Consider the following 21793-nt stretch of genomic DNA (forward strand, 5'->3'; position numbering starts at 1 on the left):
AAATATGGAGACGGTGTCTGCCTCCCGAACCCCAACTGGAACCAGGTTCCACAGAGAGGAGCCTGATAACTGAACGCTCTGGCTCCGTTCTACTTTTAGAGACTCAAGGAACCACAAGTAACCCTGATTCTAGGACGTAGTGCTCTTGTAGGGTTAAAGGTACTATGAGCTCTTTAAGATAAGATGGTGCCTGACCATGAAGACTTTGTAGGTGGAAAGGATTTTAAATCTATTCTAGATTACAGGAAGCCAATGCAGAGAAGCTAAACAGGAGAGATGTGTCTCTTTTCCTGGTTCCTGTCAGAACACGTGCTGCAGCATTCTGGATCAGCTGTAGAGTCTTTATGGATTTTTTTGAGCACTGAAACAAGAATTGCAGTATCCAGTCTAGAAGTAACAAATGCATGGACTAGTTTTTCTGCATCATTTTTAGACAGGATATTCCTGATTTTTGCAATATTACGTAGGTGAAAAAAGCAATCCTTGAAATTTGCTTTATGTGGGAATCAGGACTCAAGATAACTCCAAGATTCCTCACAGTGGTGCTGGAGGCCAGGGTGATGCCATCCAAAGTAACTATCTCTTTTCACTTTGTCACGGAGGTGCTTGGGCCCCAGAGCAATAACTTCAGTTTTATCTGAGTTTAACATTAGAAAATTACAGGTCATCCAGTTTTAATATCCGGAAGGCACATTTGAAGTTTAGTAACTGATTAGTTTCTCTCGGCTTGATCGATAGATATAATTGAGTATCATCTGCATAACAATGAAAGTTTATGGAGTGCTTCGATAATATGCCTAAAGGAAGCATATATAAAGTGAACAGGATTGGACCGAGCACAGATCCTTGGGGACTCCATGACTAACTTTGGCGTGCACAGAGATTCATCGTTACATGAACAAACTGAGATCGATCTGATAATAAGACTTAAACCATCTAGAGCAGTCCCTTTAATGCCAATTAAATGTTCCAATCTCTGTAATAAGATTTGATGGTCAATGGTATCAAATGCAGCACTAAGATCTATAACACAAGTAAGAGATAAGTCCTTTGTCTGATGCAATTAGGAGGTAATTAGTAATTTTCACAAGTGCTGTCTCTGTGCTATGCTTAACTCTAATCCTGACTGAAAACCTCAAATAGCGGTTGCCATGCAGAAAGTCACCAGCTGTTTTGGCGACTGCTTTCTCAAGAATCTTAGAGAGAAATGGAACGTTGTGTGACTGATAGTTACGTTAGAAGTCAGAAAGACTACTGTAACTCTGATCAGGATTACAGATCTCTCCCTCCATCCATCCATCCTCTTCATCCGCTCATTCGGTATCGGGTCGCGGGGCAGCAGCTCCAGTAGGGGACCCCAAACTTCCCTTTCCCGAGCCCAATCAACCAGCTCCGACTGGGGGATCCCGAGACTTCCCAGCCAGGTTTGGAGATAATCTCTCCACCTAGTCCTGGGTCTTCCCAGGCCTCCTCCCAGCTGACGTGCCAGGAACACCTCCCTAGGGAGGCGCCCAGAGCATTCTTACCAGATGCCCGAACCACCTCATGGATCCTTTCGACGCGAAGGAGCCGGCCTCTACTCCGAGCTCCTCTCGGATGACTGAGCCTCTCACCCTATCTCTAGGGAGACGCCAGCCACCCTCCTGAGGAAACCCATTTCGGACCTTGTACCCTGGTCTCGTTCTTTCGGTCTGACCCAGCCTTCATACAATAGGTGAGGGTTGAACAAAAATTACCCGGTAGATCGAAAGCTTTGCCTTCTGGCTCAGCTCTCTTTTCGTCATAACGATGCGATAAACGGAATGTAATACCGCACCGGCTGCTCCGATTCTCCGACCAATCTCACGTTCCACGGTCCCCTCACTCGCGAACAAGACCCCAGGTACTTAAACTCCTTCACTTGAGGTAAGGACTCACTCCCTACCCGGAGAAAGTACTCCATCGGTTTCCTGCTGAGAACCATGGCCTCAGATTTAGAGGTGCTGATCCTCATCCCAGCCGCTTCACACTCGGCTGCGAACCGATCCAGTGAGTGCTGAAGGTCACAGACCGATGACGCCATCAGGACCACATCATCTGCAACTAAGGGGCACACTTTAGGCCCCTTATTGCCAATTGGGCATCGTTTAAATGCCACGGCCTACCTGAGCATTGTTTCTGACCATGTCCATCCCTTTATGGCCACCATGTACCTATCCTCTGATAGCTACTTCCAGCAGGATAATGCACCATGTTCCAAACCTTGAATCATTTTAAATGGTTTCTTGAACATGACAATGAGTTCACTGTACTAAACTGGCCCCCACAGTTACCAGATCTCAACCCAATAGAGCATCTTTGGGATGTGGTGGAACGGGAGCTTCGTGCCCTGGATGTGCATCCCACAAATCTCCATCAACTCCAAGATGCTATCCTATCAATATGGGCCAACATTTCTAAAGAATGCTTTCAGCACCTTGTTGAATCAATGCCACATAGAATTAAGACAGTTCTGAAGGCAAAAGGGGGTCAAACACAGTATTAGTATGGTGTTCCTAATAATCCTTTCCTGTTTCCTGTCCGTTCCTGTACTATGTAAAAGTGCTTTGAGTAGTCATTAGGACTCTTGAACAGTACTGAGAGCAATTAGCAAAAACAAAGCAGCATTAGTGATCCCAAGCTACAGTATTATACAATGGGAGAAAGTAGCAGCATGTATCACACTGACACAAATCCAATACCTGTCTTTTACATTTTACAAGCCAGTGTCTCAAAAGGAGACCGTTTAAATCCAGTCACACATGGATGTAAATTCCCCACATATATAAACATTGCATCACACACAGACAATAAAATGCCCTCACACAACACACAGCCGGGTCCCTCTCCCTCCGTTTAAGCCCTCAGCTACACAAAGATCTCTACATCCAATGATTGAGCGGTCTTATTACAAAGTGGGGGAAAGCATCCAGTTGCATTTACTACCAGTTTTCATTACCTGTAGTGGTGCTGCTCAACAGCAGGGATTTCAGCAGAGACCTTTAACATATGGAGCAAATTAATGCAATATGGATTCAGAGCTTCTGGGCTAAAAATCTGTGATAACTATTTGAGAAAGATACATACATGGATGTACATACACAAAGTTTCTTAAGTGAGCAATAAAGTAGATATATAGGATACATACTGTATATGGTGTGTACAGTGCCTGGGTGTACATGATATGGTGTGAGTGTGGTATGAATGTATGGAACGAGTGAGTGTGTACATGAAGTGTGCTCAGTAGCTACTGCATCCGGTGGGTATGGATCTGTGTAAATAGAAACTGAATTGATGTTGGCCCGTGATGCCACCTACGGCTCACCGAATGAGTCATATGAGAGAAATCAACGTGGTTGTCTGTCTTGTACAGACCTCCTAACCGCTGTCTGGTTATTATCAACAGGAGTAGTCAGGGTTCAACTTTCAGTATGTTAGTCTGAGTGCCTATTGGCTCTGTGTTCTTCTTTGGGTCTGGGGCAGCCAGGTAGATTTTCATCAATGTTTTGTTCAGTTTCATCTTGTTTAGGCAACAGGATATGGTTTGGTGATTTTCAACAGGTAGATCATTTACCAGCAATTGGAGATTACGGTGCAGTGTTCTGGTTTTTCCCTGGTTTTCGGTTTCAGAACAGACAATGTATACTAGACTATAAGAAAGCTGCTTTTTGACTTTGTACACAGTCTTATTCCAGTATGATCTTAATTTGCCTGGCCCTCCACAAACGTATGTAGCAGGCTTCTTGACTTTAATGCATGAGTATTTTTGCGTGACAAAGTCCTCTATTTCTTTTGCCGTAAAGCGCCATTTAAATCTCTCCCTAGCAAGATGGAGTACTCTCTGTGCCAACATGGCCCATCTCATTGTGTTGATATTTCAGAGCTAGTGTTCTGTATTTGGAAGTGAGAACCAACTGCTTCCGTTCCTGCGCTCTTCAATAAAGGAGGTCATTTTACTGACGTAGCCTACTCCACTCATGAAGCAACTTCTGGGCGGCCCCACTTACGATTTTTCTGTATTTCATCTGTCAATTTGGTGTTTGACACCTTTAACTCGACTATCCGGTTAATGGCTTGGTCCTTTCTTTGTGCTTTTACAAGATCACCATGGCTGATGGTTGGCAGGTCAGAATATGGCTGTTGGTGAAGGTCTGGGGAACAAGTGTTGAGTGCTGCCACCTAATTAAGCTACATGTTTGCATTTAGGTGCCTGACTTCCATCCCAAGTTGCCCGCACTGCCTCATCTGAAATCTCCTCTGTGCATGTGTATCTGGTAGGTCTCCATATCCTGGGGGAAGCAAGACAGAGTGTTTGCAGCCACACTTTCCCAGCCTGTATTTGATGTCAAACCGGAAGTCTGAGAGTTGTAATGGTAATCCACTGGAAAAATAATGATATTTTAAATGAAAAGGGTAATTGTTACGTCAACATTTCTACCGTGGTTTACTGTTACACCGGTAATCGTTACATCCCTAGTATGGAATAATCAGGGAAAAATCCTGGATGTATGAACAGTAATAGCCCAGGAACCCGGTCAGTTTCATTACTTCCCCATCTGTCTGTGGTCTCTTGTTTGTCAAGCTTCGTACTGCTTCCGTGTCACGTAGGTCTGTTTTGACTCCCTCAGCTGACACAAGGTGACCCACGTACCTGACTTCTTGTCTGAACATTGAAAAGACACATTCTTGGCATCATTTCTCAGAACCATTAGACTCTTTATGAATCATCTATCCACGGAGCACTTTTGGCTTTAACAGTAAATTTCTTGAAAGGGGAGTGTCTATTGACAATTATCATAAAGTAGTCCATGAATACAGTCCATGAATATTTTTAAAGCAAGTTCTGCATCCTCAACATCACATACATTAGCCCAAAGAATGCTATTCAGTTCCACAATAAAAGCCTCGTAATCAAATGTATTATAGGATCTAGTAAAAATGGAATGTTAGTGTAAACATGATCAATGCATGTTGAAGATTTGACCCCAGTATGATTAACAGAGATTGTTGGTGGTTAAAATATTCATTGAGATAGTCTACAGGTGCCATCAACAGGAGCCACTTCTTCAGAGGGCAGTTCTCAGGCAGCCAATCAATATTCAGGTCACCTAATAGATACACTTCTCTAGTTTCCACTGTAGCTTCTTTTAACATGGCACAGAAGCAAGTTTTGTATTGTAGACCGTGGAGCCCTGTAACAGCCAATCAAAATAGGCTTCAACTGCTGCAGTTGCACCTGAAGCCATATAGCCTCACTGTCATGTAGATTAATGTCATTGCGTTTTTTTACTGGAAAGTGGTCACGTATAAGAATTGCCACCCTTCCATCAAATGTATTTCTATCCTTTCTGTATACAGAAAAGCCATCCAAAGCCACCTCTGCATCATCAAGTAAACAGTCCAAATGAGTCTCTGAAACAGACAGAACGTCAGCCTTATTAGACCGCAAAAAGAGGGAGAGTTCATACCTTTTAATTCTAAGGCCGCAGATGTTAATGTGTGCAAATACTAAGCCTTTAGTCTGGCCTCTCTCCATTCACAAGTGCTTCCTTGAAGGCCGGTACTCTGTTGAAGTTTAAAACTATTGGATATTGGAGCCCCTCTGGATATTATTTTATTGAACAAATGGAACATTAAACAGAAAACAAAAAGGCACCATTAAAAAAGGATGATTTTAAAGTGTAGTTTTTATGCTGATTCTCTCTTTTAACTTACTCAAAAATGTCTTTTTTCACAATTTGTTTATTGTGGCAGTTAATCTTGCAACAGCACACAAAGGACTCCCATGTTATTTACATATGTTATTTAATAAGGCCTGATATGAGTTTAAAAAGTAGCCTTATGCAATGAAGCAATGCTACATTAAAAGGAGCAGTTCAAGAGTGCAAATACATTTTTTCTTGTTTGTAATTTGGGTTTGCATCTGCAGTATTTTCTGTCTGGAAAGACAGAGACTAGCAGCAAGAGAGAGAGAGAAGATGCCAGATGAAATACAGACGGAGAGGTGAGAAGAGTCTGATAAGACAAATCAAAGCTGATTGGATCTGCACTGCAATGATTGGCAGCAGCGACAAGAAGCTGCCTTTTGTCACCTCCAATTCCGGACCTGGGTGTTACTTTCAATTTTGACCTGCCACTACTCATTTACAGGGTGGCCACACATACGTTTCCCTTTATCCTTTGTTTTACCATGGTCACTTTGTGTTTTGTATTAAAGAGGAGCGTTTGTAGAAAAATGGGGGACGTGGTGATAGGAGAAGACATGCGAATGAAGTCAAGAGCCAGCCAAAATGAAAAGTGTCTATTGTTGGGAATTGGTAGGGGTACATATTCAATTATTGGCAAATTATCAACAATGTTTTATCAATATTAAAAAAAGTTATGAATATGGGTATTAATAACTTCACCCTATTGACAATATGACAAAACTGGGCACTATAGCCTATATCTCTGAAAGGAACAGAAGAAGAATGAATTCTAACTCTGACTGTTCAATCAGCGATTATTACAACAGATACACAAAACTGCTATTTAAAGTATAGTAGAATTTATTTAACTTCAAAAGTATCAATGACCCATCAATATTTATTCACTCATCAAAACCTATATACCTTTTAAAAAACTACAACAAAGCAAAAACAGCCAACAAACATGTAGCCGACATGACTGCGTGTGTCTGTCAGAGGGCTTCATGTTACCACTGAACTACATTATTACCTAGAGCTCTACTTAACTTCCCGTTTATCACTGTTGGTTGTTAAAAAGTCTTTCCGATCTCAGTTGTCAGAGTGTTTCTGGTTCTACAGGATTCTTTCTGTCTCCTCCTCCTCCTCCTACGGATGAAACTGAAACAGGTCTATCAGAGACAAAAGGTTTCCTTCAACACACACACAATAAGATGTCTCGGTGTCCCAGAGGTCTTCCAGGTCGAGCTGCAGCGTGAGAAACCCTCCAATCAGAGCATTCGAAAACGTAAGTCTTTCACTTTATCATGTTCATATTGTGTTGAGTTCAGGGAGCAGAGTCTGTCTGTTTTCTCTCCACGTCAGTTATCTGCTCAGCCAGCTGCTGCAACTTCACTCTGTGCTGTTAGTACTTTTACTGCAGTAATATGTCTGAATACTTGCTGTAATCTCAGAAGGAAAGCTTGTACTTATTATTGTCCTCCATTTATCTGACAGCGTGTTACTCTGCACAATCCCAGCTATTTATTATTTAGTCTTTCTTGTGCGGCCCAGTACCAAATGACGCATGGACCGGTCCCGGTCTGCGGCCCAGGGGTTGGGGACAGCTGCATTAGAGGACAGAAAGATGACATTAGTCCTGGAGTCTCGTCTCCATTAGAGAACAGAAAGAAGACAATAGTCCTGGCGTCTTGTTTCCATTAGTGGACACAAGGGTGACATTAGTACTGGAGTCTCGTCTCCATTAGAGGACAGAAGGTTGACATTAGTCCTGGAGTCTGGTCTCCATTAAAGGACAGAAAGGTGACATTAGTCCTGGAGTCTCGTTTCCATCAGAGGACAAAAAGATGACATTAGTCCTGGAGTCTTGTCTCAATTAGAGGACAGAAAGATGACATTAGTCCTGGAGACTCGTCTCCATTAGAAGACATTAGTCCTGGAGTCTTGTCTCCATTAGAGAACAGAAAGAAGACAATAGTCCTGGCGTCTTGTCTCCATTAGTGGACACAAGGGTGACATTAGTCCTGGAGTCTCGTCTCCATTAGAGGACAGAAGGGTGACATTAGTCCTGGAGTCTGGTCTCCATTAAAGGACAGAAAGATGACATTAGTCCTGGAGTCTTGTCTCCATTAGAGAACAGAAAGGTGACATTAGTCCTGGAGTCTCGTTTCCATCAGAGGACAAAAAGATGACATTAATCCTGGAGTCTTGTCTCAATTAGAGGACAGAAAGATGACATTAGTCCTGGAGACTCGTCTCCATTAGAAGACAGAAAGAAGACAATAGTCCTGGCGTCTTGTCTCCATTAGTGGACACAAGGGTGACATTAGTCCTGGAGTCTCGTCTCCATTAGAGGACAGAAGGGTGACATTAGTCCCGGAGTCTCATCTCCATTAGAGGACAGAAAGAAGACATTAGTCCTGGAGTCTTTCCGATGTTCCTGTATTCTCCCAGAAAGATAATGAACGACAGCGCAGGATGAGCAGAGAGCAGAAATATTTCGGTGAAGAGCTTTAGACTTTATTTTCTGCTTGATAGCTTCTAGTTTCTCCAGCAGCTTCTGATTCAGGAGGTTAAAAAGTGATCTTCCACTATTTCTAACAGGACCCATTAGAGACCAGATCATGCTGGACCTGAACCCAGCTGTGTGTCCATGGAGACACTACTACTTTAAAAAAGAAGCTGACCTGACCTTGAGTGGTGAATAGAAATGGAGGAGAGGCTACCTGAAATGGAGGAGAGAGGCTTGACGGAGAGACTTGAATGGCAGAAGGAGAGAACTGCAATGGAAAGGAGTTAGAAATGTTAAGAAAGACTGAGGTGAGTGGTCTCATGCACACTCCTTCAAATAGAGTGTCTTTTCTTTCAGTGAATTATTGCAGTTGATGACTCAAATGAGAATAGTTTTGCAAAATAATTTCCCGTCTCCCCTTAAAATATCTCTCTTTAGACAACATTTTGAAATATTTAGATTTCTTTTTTATTTATTTTTATTTATTTATATTCTTTTTATTCTGATTTCAAAAGATATTTTTTATTAAGTTTTTGGACAGAAAGTAAAGCATTATTGCCATTTTGACAGAAACATGTAACAAAACATGAACAGATTTCCCTAACATTAGTTATTTCTAGTTATTTATGAGTTCTCACTAAAATAGTATAATAATTTGTTTCATTGTCACAACAGAGCATCAAAATATATTAAAGTTCTGATAAATAAAATGTGTAAAAATACAAAACTAACTCCTGACTTTAGGTAAATATTGGATCTGGTTTGGGTCCTGTATATTCTCTGGTGTTTTAGCTTTTTAACCCAGTTTTTTGTATAGTTCATTGAACTTCTTTGTGTTAGTCTTGTTTCAGCTGCTGCTTGTATCTCCAGCAGTTTTTGTGTCTGAATACTAAAAAGTGAATTTCCATCCCTGTTGGTCTTACTTTCTGTGTAACAGGATCCAAAACATCAGGTAATCACAAGAGCGGGAAGACACAGGAAGTAAAACTAAAAAGGCAGGACGAGACAAAAACCAGACTTCAAAAACAACTAAACTAAAACAGGAAACAGAACATACAGACACTTAAGGGAACACAGGACCAACAACACAAGACCGGGGAGAAAAGATACAAACTCAAGACCAAAAGATGAAAATAATCCAAAGCAAAAAACCCAAACCACAACAATGATTTTATTTCCACTTACTGCCATTCCAATTTTGATCCAACTTCCTGTGGGGCGGAGTTAATTCAATTCAAATTCCAATTCAAGAATTGAATGGAGGCCAATTCTGAAATTCAGAATTTTGCATAACCCTGTTGAACACTTAAGGCCAAGTTTCAGTTAGTGGGTTCTTGACCAGATTTTGCTCCCCCAAGTCTCCTGACCCAAATTGATCAAAATGCAAAATTCTTCTAAAATGTTGGATCTGGGAATTGCCAGTTGGATGTCAGATCAGAAGTCAATAAAGGGAAGCAAAAAAAAGGGAACCAGCCTCCAAAAGTGTCCTCAGTCCAGGTCAACAGTTCTCCCTGACTACAACCAGGCCATCTAAGATTTGCCTCCGCCTCCTGAGTCAGTTGATGGTTTACCAAAATTGTTTCAAGGCCAACAGAAGGTATTTCACCGTTTACTCTCCAAAACATCTCCTCTAGCTTCCATGACCACAAAAGCTGCGGACCTCCTGCATCATGATACCAGTCTGCTGCTTCAGGAGTCCTTCAGGCCAACCATGTTGTAGCCCTTGTTTACTTCTTAGTTCTTTCTGTACATTCACAGTGTGGTCAGCAGCACCACCAACTCTTTACTGTCAGGGGAAACCATCTGATTACATGTTGTAATCATCACTCTAAGTCACAGGACCTTCCTTTACCTTGTGTGTGTCTGTGTGGACAGACATGATGTTAGCTAATCTTTCCTGATTCCTCCACAGAGTAGACCAGCAGAGCTCAGTGGGTCCCAGTGGTCAGCCTGCCCGGCAAAAACACCTGGACTCCAGCTTTATGGTCTGCTCAATTTTTACATCTATTCTGTTCACAATCATCTCCATGCTGCACTCTTCAGATCCATGGGTTGTCAGTCTGTCCATAATGGTTCCATCTGATGTTTGCTTCCATGATTTCAGTTTGATTGTCATTCATATAATCTTCTGTTCCAGCTGCTGGAGGAGAACATAATCACGTTTGTGAAGAAGGAGCTGAAGAAGATCCAGAAACTTTTGAGACCAGATTACCCAGAATACTCAGAGAGTCAGAGGGAGGGTGAGGATGAAGAGCAGAGGAGGAGCAGAGAGGCATTTCTGAAGATCACACTGCACTTCCAGAGGAGAATGAAACAGGACAAGCTGGCTGACCGTCTGCAGAGCAGTAAGAGGATTTCTCTAAAGATTTGGACTAATGGGACGTTTACTAATGTCTCAGGAGAAGAAAATATGTTCCTGTTTCTTTATAAATCAATTACTGATCTTCTTTGTTCTGTATTCATTCAGGAAGTCTAGCAGGAGTTTCTAAGCGTGAACTGAAATCTAACCTAAACAGGAAGTTCCAGCTTCTGTTTGAGGGGATTGCTAAAGCAGGTCACCAAACCATTCTGACTCAGATGTTCACAGAGATCTACCTATCAAAGGAAGGGGCTGCAGGGGTCAATGATGAACACGAGGTCAGACAGATTGAAACAGCATCCAGGAAACCAGACACACCAGAAATAACAATAAGACATCTTCAAAACCCAACCTGGAAGAGATGAACCAATCAGAGCAGTGATGACAACGGGAGTTGCTGGCATCGGGAAAACAGTGTTAACACTGGACTGGGTTGAAGGCAAAGTCAAGCAGGACATCCAGTTCCCATTCCCATTCATCTTCAGAGAGCTGAATGTGCTGAAAGAGAGAAAGGTGGAACTTGTTGATCACTTCTTTAGTGAAACCAAAGAAGCAGGAATATGCAGGTTTGAAGAGTTCCCGGTTGTCTTTATCTTTGACGGTCTAGATTAGTGTTGCCTTCCTCTGGACTTCCTCAACAATGAGATCCTGACTGATGTTACAGAGTCCACCTCAGTGGGTGTATTGCTGACAAACCTCATCAGGGGGAATCTTCTTCCCTCTGTCCGCCTCTGGATAACCACACGACCTGCCCGGCCCATCACATCCCTCCACATGAGATGTACATCAACTTCCTGGTGGTTTAGTCCAAAGTGAAGAACATCAAGTATGATGGAGCTGAGACAGGTCCAAACTGGAGTCCAGAGCACAGGAAGATGATAGAGTCTCTGGGAAAACTGGCTTTTGAGCAGCTGCAGAAAGGCAACTTGATCTTCACCAACTCTGGAGTCTACCTGCTGGCAGAAGAACAAACATCATTAACACAGTTCTACCAGAGTGCTGTGGACAAGGCCTTAAGAGTCCAAATGGACACCTGGACTTCCTCCGTTTCCTTCTGGGTCTTTCTCTTCAGACCAATCAGAATCTCCTACAAGGTACAATGACACAGACAGGAAGTAGCAATCAGAAAACAGTCAAGTAAATCAAGAAGAATATGGATGAGAATCTGTCTGCAGAGAGAAGCATCAATTTGAATGAACTGAATGATTGTTCTCTAGTGGAGAAGATCCAACAGTCCCTGAGTTCAGGACATTTCTCCACAGGTGATCTTTCTCTTGCTCAGTGGTCAGCTCTGGTCTTTATGCTACTGTCATCAGAAGAAGAACTGTTTAACCTGAAGAAATACTCTGCTTCAGAGGAGGCTCTATTGAGGCTGCTGCCAGTGGTCAAAGCCTCCAGCAAAGTTATATAAGAGGGATTTATTCATTATTAAATACTCTGATATCTTTCAACATAGGTTAAATATAAATTAAAGCTGCAAGCAGTGTTTGAGGGGCCCTTGCACATCGGGGTTACTGGCGGACACCGCTCCTTGTGACCATGCATTTGTGCGGCACTCATACTGCAAATCACCATTAAAAAAGGAACTCCCTGCTGAGTTCAGTGATACTTCACACAAGACTTTACATCATACAGAGCATTAGCTGTGAAAGGGGCATGGCTTATGAATATGGGGTAAGAAATGGTCACCAATTAAAAAGGAACTCTTTTCTGAGATCAGTGATAACTCACACAAGAGTCTACCTTAAACGGTTCACAAGTTATGAAAGGGGGCGAGAGTACATGTGCGTGGTTAAAGTATAGTGGGCAGCTCAGTATCACATGTAGACCACACATTATAAGTTATGTACATCTGATTTTATGTTGCCACAAGAACGCGCTATAACCAAAAATTAAGAAGAAATTTTGTCTAAATTGTACAACGTACACACGGTAAATGCTCAAATTGGCCGCCACGCCAGGCCATTGGACAAAAACTCAAACTTTTAATAACTTTTCATCGTAAAGGTCTCGAGACAGCGCAAAACGTATTTCAAGTCAATCGGGTGAAATCTCAAGGAGGAGTTTATTAAGGTATAGCACCTTGACTTTTAAGCCTACTTCCTGCTGGCTCTTTAACTTGGAGTCAATCTCGGCCTGTAGATATCCTAAAGGTTGGACTCTTATGAATCCTGAAAGGTTTTGAGCCAATTGGTCAATGTACACTCAAGTTACACCCAATGGCCCCCTACATGAAGTTGGTCCCCTGTAACTTGAAAATGTTTTGTGCTATTACAATTCTTTTAATGAATTTTCATCTTTAACGTCTTAAGATGTTGAATTTGAAGTTGATTGGATGAAATCTCTAGAGTGAGTATGTTAAATTATGACATGTTGAAATGGCCAAAATCACACTAATTTTGAACATTAGGACTAGGAGGATTAAATAAACATGATGGACTCTTCAGAATACCGCGCTTTTATTGATTTGCGTCATACATGTGATCGTCCTCTCTTCGCTCGCCTGGCTGTGCGAAACGCCGTACACATGCACTCAATCTGGTGAACATCGAGTACGCTATTCCCAATTCCAGCCATGCTGTTTCAGTTACCTGCTCTGTTCCATTCTTTGTAGCACGTTTTAGTGGGTTTTTCGTCTGTTGCTGTGCACTCAGCTCCCCCCCAAGGTAGGGGACCCCAAACTCCTTTCCCGAGCCACATAACTAGCTCCGACTGGGGATCCCGAGGCGTTCCCAGGCCAGGTTGGAGATATAATCTCTCCACCTAGTCCTGGGTCTTCCCGAGGTCTCCTCCCTTTGGACGTGCCTGGAAACCTCCCGGGAGGCGCCCAGGAGGCATCCTTACCAGATCCCCGAACCACTCAACTGGCTCCTTTCAACCGAAGGAGCAGCGGCTCTACTCCGAGCTCCTCTCGGGATGACTTCTCCACCCTATCTCTAAGGGAGCGCCAGCCACCCTCCTGAGGAAACCCTTTCGGCCGCTTGTACCCTTACCCTCGTCTGTCGGTCATGACCCAGCCTTCATGACCATAGGTGAGGGTAGGAACGAAAATTACATAGAGTAGTCATACTAAAAAATACAGAGTTGTGTGGAGTCTTAATTAGCTTAGCAGCTCATTTGGCAATGGCTTGAATGTAATGGACCTTCATTAATATAAAAAAGTCACACACTAAAGCTTTGGTTCACCAGGATTGTTAAGCTTTATCAAAGCGTAGCCTAATGTTAGCAGCTAGAAGACTCATTGTTTTTTCTTTTTTGTTTCTTTGTAAATTAAAGCAAATGTTTATTGGTTGCATATTATATACTACTAAGTTTTAATCTCATCCAAGTCTTACCCTATCATAACCTAGTAAGCCCCATACCCCAAAAAAAAACAAAATAAATAAGATCTGGCTCCTTTCAAAGCGCCACAATTCCCATCACGATGAGCCATGATTCTCATCAACATTAGCGGCTCCGCTAGCTACACTTGCATTAGATAACAAATTTAGAATTCCTCATTTTCAAATCCTTGTCTCTTGAAAAGACATGTTGGGGGGAAAAGTCATAAAGAATTTTCCTTTAACAGATTAGAGAAATATGGCACTGTGTCGGCGCTTCCCTTGCTCCTCCCTAGAGAAAGTGGTGACAGCCAGAGTGATGCCTCCTATTTTGTTTTGCAAAAACTGCTCTTTGGTGGGTAACTGGATTTGGAGCTAAATAAAGTTTACAGGAAAACAACTCAGTTTTTTAATTTGTGGGATTTTGAATTTTTATATCCACATAAACCTCACTGCATTGTATATGTAATTCTCTTTTTCACCCCAGGCACTGCCAATAAATGAAGAAAGGGATATGATTAAGCTGAGAGTTGATGCAGCAGTGCTCAAATTACACAGATCGGAAACTTCTCCTCTGAGACCTTCATGGGAAAACAGCTGCTGCAAGTGACTAAAGCTCATCAGAAAAAAAACAAAAAAAACAAGGCAGGTTTCTCAGAAGATATTGAAAACCACCAAATTAGTATTTATATTGTGCCTGAGAGGGATGGAGAGGTGGTTAGATAGTTAAACAGGGTGGATACTGTCCTTAAATTGGAGTGTTCTGTCATTGACCATGTCAGTGATTCTCATTTAAGGATCCAAAAGAATAAATACTATAAATGTATTATGTACTATCCAAATATTGCTTTTGTCTAGATGGTAACCCTAGATTTGCAAAAACTCATGAGACTCGCTGCCCAGAGACAGCAACCAAGGCTTCAGTTTCCATGTATTGCAGCTCCCTCAGCTGTCGCCATCGCTGAAAAGCTATGCCAAAAATTCACTCTAGTTAGTTTAGTCTTTTTCACTCCTTTTTCAGAGACCATAAGTCATTTATAGCTGCCAGGGTGTAAAGACCATTTCAAAAAACATTAAAAAGTGTATACTGTAAAATGTTACCAACCCTACCATCTGTTTGAGTTCATGGTTAATCATTTAACCATAACCATTCTAGGTCAATGCCATTGCCAGATCTATCTGTCTGCAGAGCACGGTCTGGCTCCTCCACACATTCAATCCAGGATAGGAGGGGGAAAAAAACACTCTGGGTTGTTGTATTTCTGTAAACCAATCACAATCGTCTTGGGCGGTGGTGCGGTGCAAAATAGTCTTGGGGAGGAACTTGTAAAATATTTGCACCCCCGCGGAAGAAAACACCACATTCAAAATTATATGACGTTAACTGTTCATACAATACAGCAACGTCCGTTATTTAAGTTAGCTGGATACATGGTTAAATGTAATTTTCTCTTTCCAGTGTCGCCGTGGGAACTTTGTCCACAATCGGGCCCAACGTTCCAGTTAGATAATACTGAATGTCATAAACATATTCTCTGTAAATCTTTACTAACATCCCTCGATAGAACATAGGAGCCCTGCCTTGTTGCATGATCCAAACGGTCTTTTCAAACTTGCTACTTTCAGCGTGTAGCTTGCTAGCTCGATGGTTGTTGTTTCCAGAAGTAAACGCGGACACACACACACACACACACACACTGTGTGTATGTCTAGTTCCACACATACTAGCTTAAAAAAAAAATGATGAGGACTAAGGCGTCCCAAACGATTATTTTTTTAAATGATTAATCCAGGGATTATTTTTTTCAATTAGTCGACTAATCTAATGATTAATTTTTCGATGAATCTAACTATTCATTTTTCAATGAGTGATATTTTTCCATCCATCCATCCATCTTCATCGCCTTATCCGGATCGGTCGCGGGGGCAGAGCTCCAGTAGGGGACCCCAAACTTCCCTTCCGAGCCACATCAACCAGCTCCGACTGGGGATCCCGAGGCGTTCCCAGGCCAGGTTGGAGATAATCTCTCCACCTAGTCTGGGTCTCCCCGAGGTCTCCTCCCAGTTGGACGTGCCTGGAACACCTCCCTAGGGAGGCGACCAGGAGGTATCCTTACCAGAGCCCGAACCACCTCAACTGGCTCCTTTCAACGCGAAGGAGCAGCGGCTCTACTCCGAGCTCTCTCGGATGACTGAGTTCTCACCCTATCTCTAAGGGTGACGCCAGCCACCCTCCTGAGGAAACCCATTTCGGCCGCTTGTACCCTTGATCTCGTTCTTTCGGTCATGACCCAGCTTCAGACATAGGTGAGGGTAGGACGAAAATTGCCCGGTAGATCGAGAGCTTTGCCTTCTGGCTCAGCTCTCTTTTCGTCACAACGGTGCGATAAACGAATGTAATACCGCACCGGCTGCTCCGATTCTCCGACCAATCTCAGCTCCATGGTCCCCTCCACTCGCGAACAAGACCCCGAGGTACTTAAACTCCTTCACTGAGGTAAGGACTCAATCCCTACCGGAGAAAGCACTCCATCGGTTTCCTGCTGAGAACCATGGCCTCAGATTTAGAGGTGCTGATCCCATCCCAGACCGCTTCACACTCGGCTGCGAACCGATCCAGTGAGTGCTGAAGGTCACAGACCGATGAGCCATCAGGACCACATCATCCGCAAAAAGCAGCGATGAGATCCCGAGCCTACCGAACTGCAACCCCTCCCCGCCCCGACTACGCCTCGATATCCTGTCCATATATATTACAAACAGGATGGTGACAAAGCGCAGCCCTGCGGAGGCCTGGAACGAGTACGACTTACTGCCGAGAACGGACACAGCTCTCGCTTTGGTCATACAGAGATGGATGGCCCTGAGAAGGGACCCCCCTCACCCCATATTCCCGCAGCACCTCCCCACAATTTCTCCCGGGACCCGGTCATACGCTTCTCCAGATCCACAAAACACATGTAGACTGGTTGGGCATACTCCCAGGCCCCTCCCGGATCCTTGCGAGAGTAAAGATCTGATCCGTTGTTCCACGGCCAGGACGGAATCCGCATTGTTCCTTCAATCCGAGGGTTCGACTATCGGCCGAACCCTCTTTCCAGCACCTTGGAGTAGACTTTACCAGAGAGGCTGAGAAGTGTGATACCCCTGTAGTTGGCACACACCTCTGGTCCCCCTTTTTAAAGAGGGGAACCACCCCCGGTCTGCCACTCCTTAGGCACCGTCCCAGACTTCCACGCAATGTTGAAGAGGCGTGTCAACCAAGACTCCCCTCCACACCAGAGCTTTCAGCATTTCTGGACGGATCTCATCAATCCCTGGGGCTTGCGCCTGTGGAGTTGTTGACTACCTCAGCGACTTCCACCAGGGAAATTGACGACAACCCCCATCATCCTCCTGCTCTGCCTCCACCACAGGGCGTGTCAGCTGGATTTAGGAGTTCCTCAAAGTGCTCCTTCCACCGCTCTATTACCTCCCCACTTGAGGTCAACAAACGTCCCATCCTTACTGTATACAGCTTGGATATCCCTCGCTCCCTCCTGAGTGGCGAACGGTTTTCCAGAAGCACCTTGGTGCCGACCGAAAGTCTCTTCCCATGTCTTCTCCGAACTTCTCCACACCCGCTGCTTTGCCTCTGTCACGGCAGAGGCTGCAGCCCTTCGGGCCTGTCGGTACCCTGCAAGCCTCCGGAGTCCTCCGGGATAACATAAAGACCCTTCTTCAGTCGGACGGCTTCCCTGACCACCGGTGTCCACCAGGTGTTTGTGGGTTACCGCCCTTGAGGCACCTAAGACTAAGACCACAGCTCGCTTCCGCCGCTTTAGCAATGGAAACTTTGAACATTGCCACTCAGGTTCAATGCCCCCAGCCTCCACAGGGATGCACGAAAAGCTCCGCGGGGTGCGAGTGAAAGTCGTGGACAGGGCCTCTTCCAGACGTTCCCAGTTTACCCGCACTACAACGTTTGGGCTTACCAGGTCTGTCCAGAGTCCCCCCAACCCCTGACCCAATTCACCACGAGATGGTGATCAGTTGACAGCTCTGCCCCTCTCTTCACCCGAGTGTCCAAAACATATGGCCTCAGATCAGATGAAACGATTATAAAATCGATCATTGACCTTTGGCCTAGGGTGCTCTGGTACCACGTACACTTATGAACATCCCTATGTTCGAACATGGTGTTTGTGATGGACAATCCATGACTAGCACAGAAGTCCAACAACAGACAACCGCTCTGGTTTAGATCAGGGAGGCCGTTCCTCCCAATCACGCCTCTCCAAGTATCTCCATCATTGCCCACGTGTGCGTTGAAGTCCCCCAGGAGAACAATGGAGTCCCCTACTGGAGCCCCATACAGGACTCCATTCAAGGTCTCCAAGAAGGCCGAATACTCCAAACTCTTGTTTGGTGCATATGCACAAACAACAGTCAGAGTTTTCCCCCCAGCACCCGCAGGCGTAGGGAGGCGACCCGCTGTCCACGGGGTAAACTCGAACGCAGCGGGCTCAGCCGGGGGCTTGTGAGTATCCCCACACCCGCCCGGCGCCTCACACCCTGGGCAAACTCCAGAGTAGGACAGAGTCCAACCCTATCCAGGAGTACGGTTCCAGAACCGAGACTGTGCGTAGAGGTAAGCCCCACCAGATCTAACTGATAGCGCTCCACCTCCCGCACAAGTTCGGCTCCTTCCCCCGTGAGCGCTCGCTCACGAGCCCACCGTCTGGGCCTGGCTCCAGACGGGGGCCCCGGGCTTCCACCGGGCAGGGTCCCTCTATCCCTTCCTTGATATTCCATTAGAGTCTTTGAACCATTCTTTGTCTGGCCCCTCCCCTGAGACCTCTTTGCCATGGGAGACCCTACCAGGAGCACAAAGCTCCAGACAACACAGCCCTCAGGTTCATAGGGACACACAAACCTCTCCACCACGATAAGGTGATGGTTCCCGGAGAAGTGATTATTTTCCCATTGCTCAATTATTAACAATTTACACAAAACAAATTTCCATAGGGTTCAAATCTCTATTTAATAAAATAGTTGTAACACTGCACTGTTCAAGTAAAATGAATTTGTAGTGCAACCTGAAGCTTCCATACGTGCTTCAAACCATTCACTACAACTCAACGTGAACCACTGCTGCGAAGTTTACTTTGGTACGAAAAAAAAAAAAAAAAAAAATCACATAGCACATGACTTCTGAAGCAGCAACTGCTTCATTCTCTGAATGAATCAGCTGAGTCGTTTGCAGTGCCCCCGCCACATGGGAACCAGTCAGCTGCTGCCACTGCAACTGGCACGCCGGCGTCATCCGTCCCCTTTGAATAAATTTTCACTAAATGTAATAGATTGTGAGCAAAAAAAGAAAAAAAGCTCAGTCTAAAAAGTGTGGGAAAAAAAAAGATCTTTGAGTGTTCCATGTCCCACATACCCCCTGGCCATAGTTACACAAGCACACTTGTGACATATTTTCCCAGCACATCCTCTGTTTCCCCAAATACTCTTTCCCCAATAATACAATACACAAATTCATCAATCTTTATGTTAACAAGAAGGATATCCCATTGTTAGTATAGGTGTGACACTAGTCTAAAGCCTCCTGTCCATTACCTCGTTGGGATAATTTAGACGCAGCCTTGGCACTTCACTAGGCGAGGACACTGTTACTGAAGCTTCTCGTAATGAAGCCATTTTCAAAACAATTCCTCTAAGTGGGTCAGAGCTTCACCAAAGCTTAATTTGCCCATCACCACAGCCACGGCCACACAACCAGTTAAAGAGCGCTTACCAGTGTTGGATTCCACAGCCGGCAGGAAGTCTGCTGGCTTAAAGGGGTGGGGCTTAGAGCAGGAGCAGCTTTGTAGGGGGGGTGGCCCAATTGGACACTACCACTGCTTCTTATGTCTTGGGGGGGGGGGTGGAATCAGTCTGATCAGCCAATATACAAGTCCCCTTTGTTTCTTTTGTAGTAGGTCAGTTGCATTTTTTGAGTCTCTTATGTCATATCAGAGCTTTAGTTACCTTCTGTTTATTTGACCTTTGCCCTTTGAACTTTATCTTCATTTTGTTGTGATGATTTTTTGGGAAATAAAAACCCTTGCTTTTGAACCTCCCTTGTGACTCCTCTTGGTCCCTCACATATCACTCCAACAACCAAATAAAGTCACTTTCAGGAGGAATACAAAAATAAAAAATAAATATAAACAGAGCAAGTGCAAAAAGAGTAGCATGCATTTGCTTTTTTAACAGCAGTTAAAATAATGATTAAGCTCCTGTTTAACATCCAAGCTCTTCTTTAATCTGACAGTAAAAAAGTGCAATTTCTCTCTCCTTTAATAACTATGAGACAGAGCGTCAATTTTTTAATACAGCGTCCATTATAGCTGACGTTGTAAAGGACTCGTGAGACATCTGAAACAATCTGGCCTGGTTGCACAATGATTGAAGACAGAGCTACAGATGGAGGAGACACAGCACAGTTTACTCCCTCTCCAGTCAGTGCAGTGGACACTGTCTACGGCTGAGCTACGGGAGAAGCTGGAGAGACATGGTGAGCAGAACTCACTGTGTTTTGCTGCTGTTATCCTGACTCAGGAATCATTTTAGAAAGTCTCCAGACTACCACGTTGTTGTTGGCATTAAGAGTAAAACACTCCCACACTTTAGAAGACCGCGTGCAAGCCTCTTTCTCAACGTGTTGTTGCGAGGAATCCGTACTCCGTTGTTACTGGAGGCAGCCATGATATTTTAGACACAACAACGTGAGTTATTTGCGTCGACGCATTTACGTAATCGATGACATCAACTATGACGACGAATTGTCCCAGCCTTGTTGAGGATCATGTAGCTTTTGAAATAGGTGTGCACTCTCTCACTGCTTTCTAATGGGCAGTCAGTTAGATTTTTTTTTTATGTTTTAGATCTATAATTATTTTAATTAGACTGACTGTAAATAATTTTGGGTAAGGTTTTTGATAATGGCTTCCCTCACTTTAATGTGAAAATGAACAAACCGTAAAAAAGCCCTGCAGCCCACTTTTCTCACACATATCCAATGAAAGCTATTACAAAAAAGTAGGAATTTCTTGTACGATCCGGCCTTACTTTTTACAAACTGACCAACCACAGAGAAGGAGGCAGGAGCACAACGCAATTCCATCTTGCTGTTATCGCAATTGCAAGACAATTGCCTAGGACTTGAACTTATTATTCTTCAATACAAACATGTATACATTTTTACCAGCCGTAACACTGGTGTGTGTGTGTGTGTGTGTGTGTGTGTGTATGTGTGTGTGTGTGTGTGTGTGTGTGTGTGTGTGTGTGTGTGTGTGTGTATGTGAGAGAGAGAGAGAACTACCACAGAGGCATTTTTAAGTACTTTGCCAGGGTGTATATATATCTGTGGGTAGATTTGCTCAGACCACACCCATTTTTTGAAACTTGGCCTTCATTTTGATCTCCACTACACACCTATAAAGTTTTGTGACTGTGTTTACTATAGTCAAAGCCCAACAAAGACCGTTGAATCATGTTCTATACTTTGACATTTTGAATATCAAACAATTAACAATAACAATTATGTGAGTCACTTAGTCATCACGGTAGAATGATCAAACATAACCGAGGTATTGATTTGGTGATTCTGTTCTGCGAACCATGCAGCAGTCCAGCGTCATATCAAGGCAGGAGGTCTCCGGTATTCAGGAAGGGGCACATGTTTGACTAAATGATACAATTATATAAAAATAAAAGACATACCTTTTATGGCACGGGAAACAGAGCAGTACAGATGCACATTACATGGCTTTTAAGCACATTTCCAGATTGGAACCACATCAACCCAAAGCTCAATCTTTGATGCGTAATTTTTTGATATTAATCCATTATATTCAAGCTATTGCCAATT

General features: G+C 43.8%; 3 long non-coding RNA genes across 3 annotated transcripts; 2 read left to right on the forward strand and 1 right to left on the reverse strand.

The window, feature by feature from the left end:
* Positions 1-6886: 6886 nt before the first annotated feature.
* Positions 6887-8496, forward strand: LOC116702614 (uncharacterized). Its single transcript, XR_004335209.1, has 2 exons — positions 6887-6990; positions 8307-8496. It is a non-coding gene; the product is annotated as an uncharacterized LOC116702614 (long non-coding RNA).
* LOC116702618 (uncharacterized) lies at positions 6912-21488 on the reverse strand. The gene is made up of 3 exons (XR_004335213.1): positions 21477-21488; positions 10960-10970; positions 6912-6996 (listed from the first exon to the last, which is right to left on the reverse strand). It is a non-coding gene; the product is annotated as an uncharacterized LOC116702618 (long non-coding RNA).
* On the forward strand, positions 7473-8298 carry LOC116702612 (uncharacterized). Its single transcript, XR_004335207.1, has 3 exons — positions 7473-7505; positions 7627-7846; positions 7891-8298. It is a non-coding gene; the product is annotated as an uncharacterized LOC116702612 (long non-coding RNA).
* Positions 21489-21793: the final 305 nt, after the last annotated feature.

This window comes from Etheostoma spectabile, chromosome 15 (genome assembly GCF_008692095.1).
Source record: "Etheostoma spectabile isolate EspeVRDwgs_2016 chromosome 15, UIUC_Espe_1.0, whole genome shotgun sequence".
NCBI lineage: Eukaryota > Metazoa > Chordata > Actinopteri > Perciformes > Percidae > Etheostoma > Etheostoma spectabile.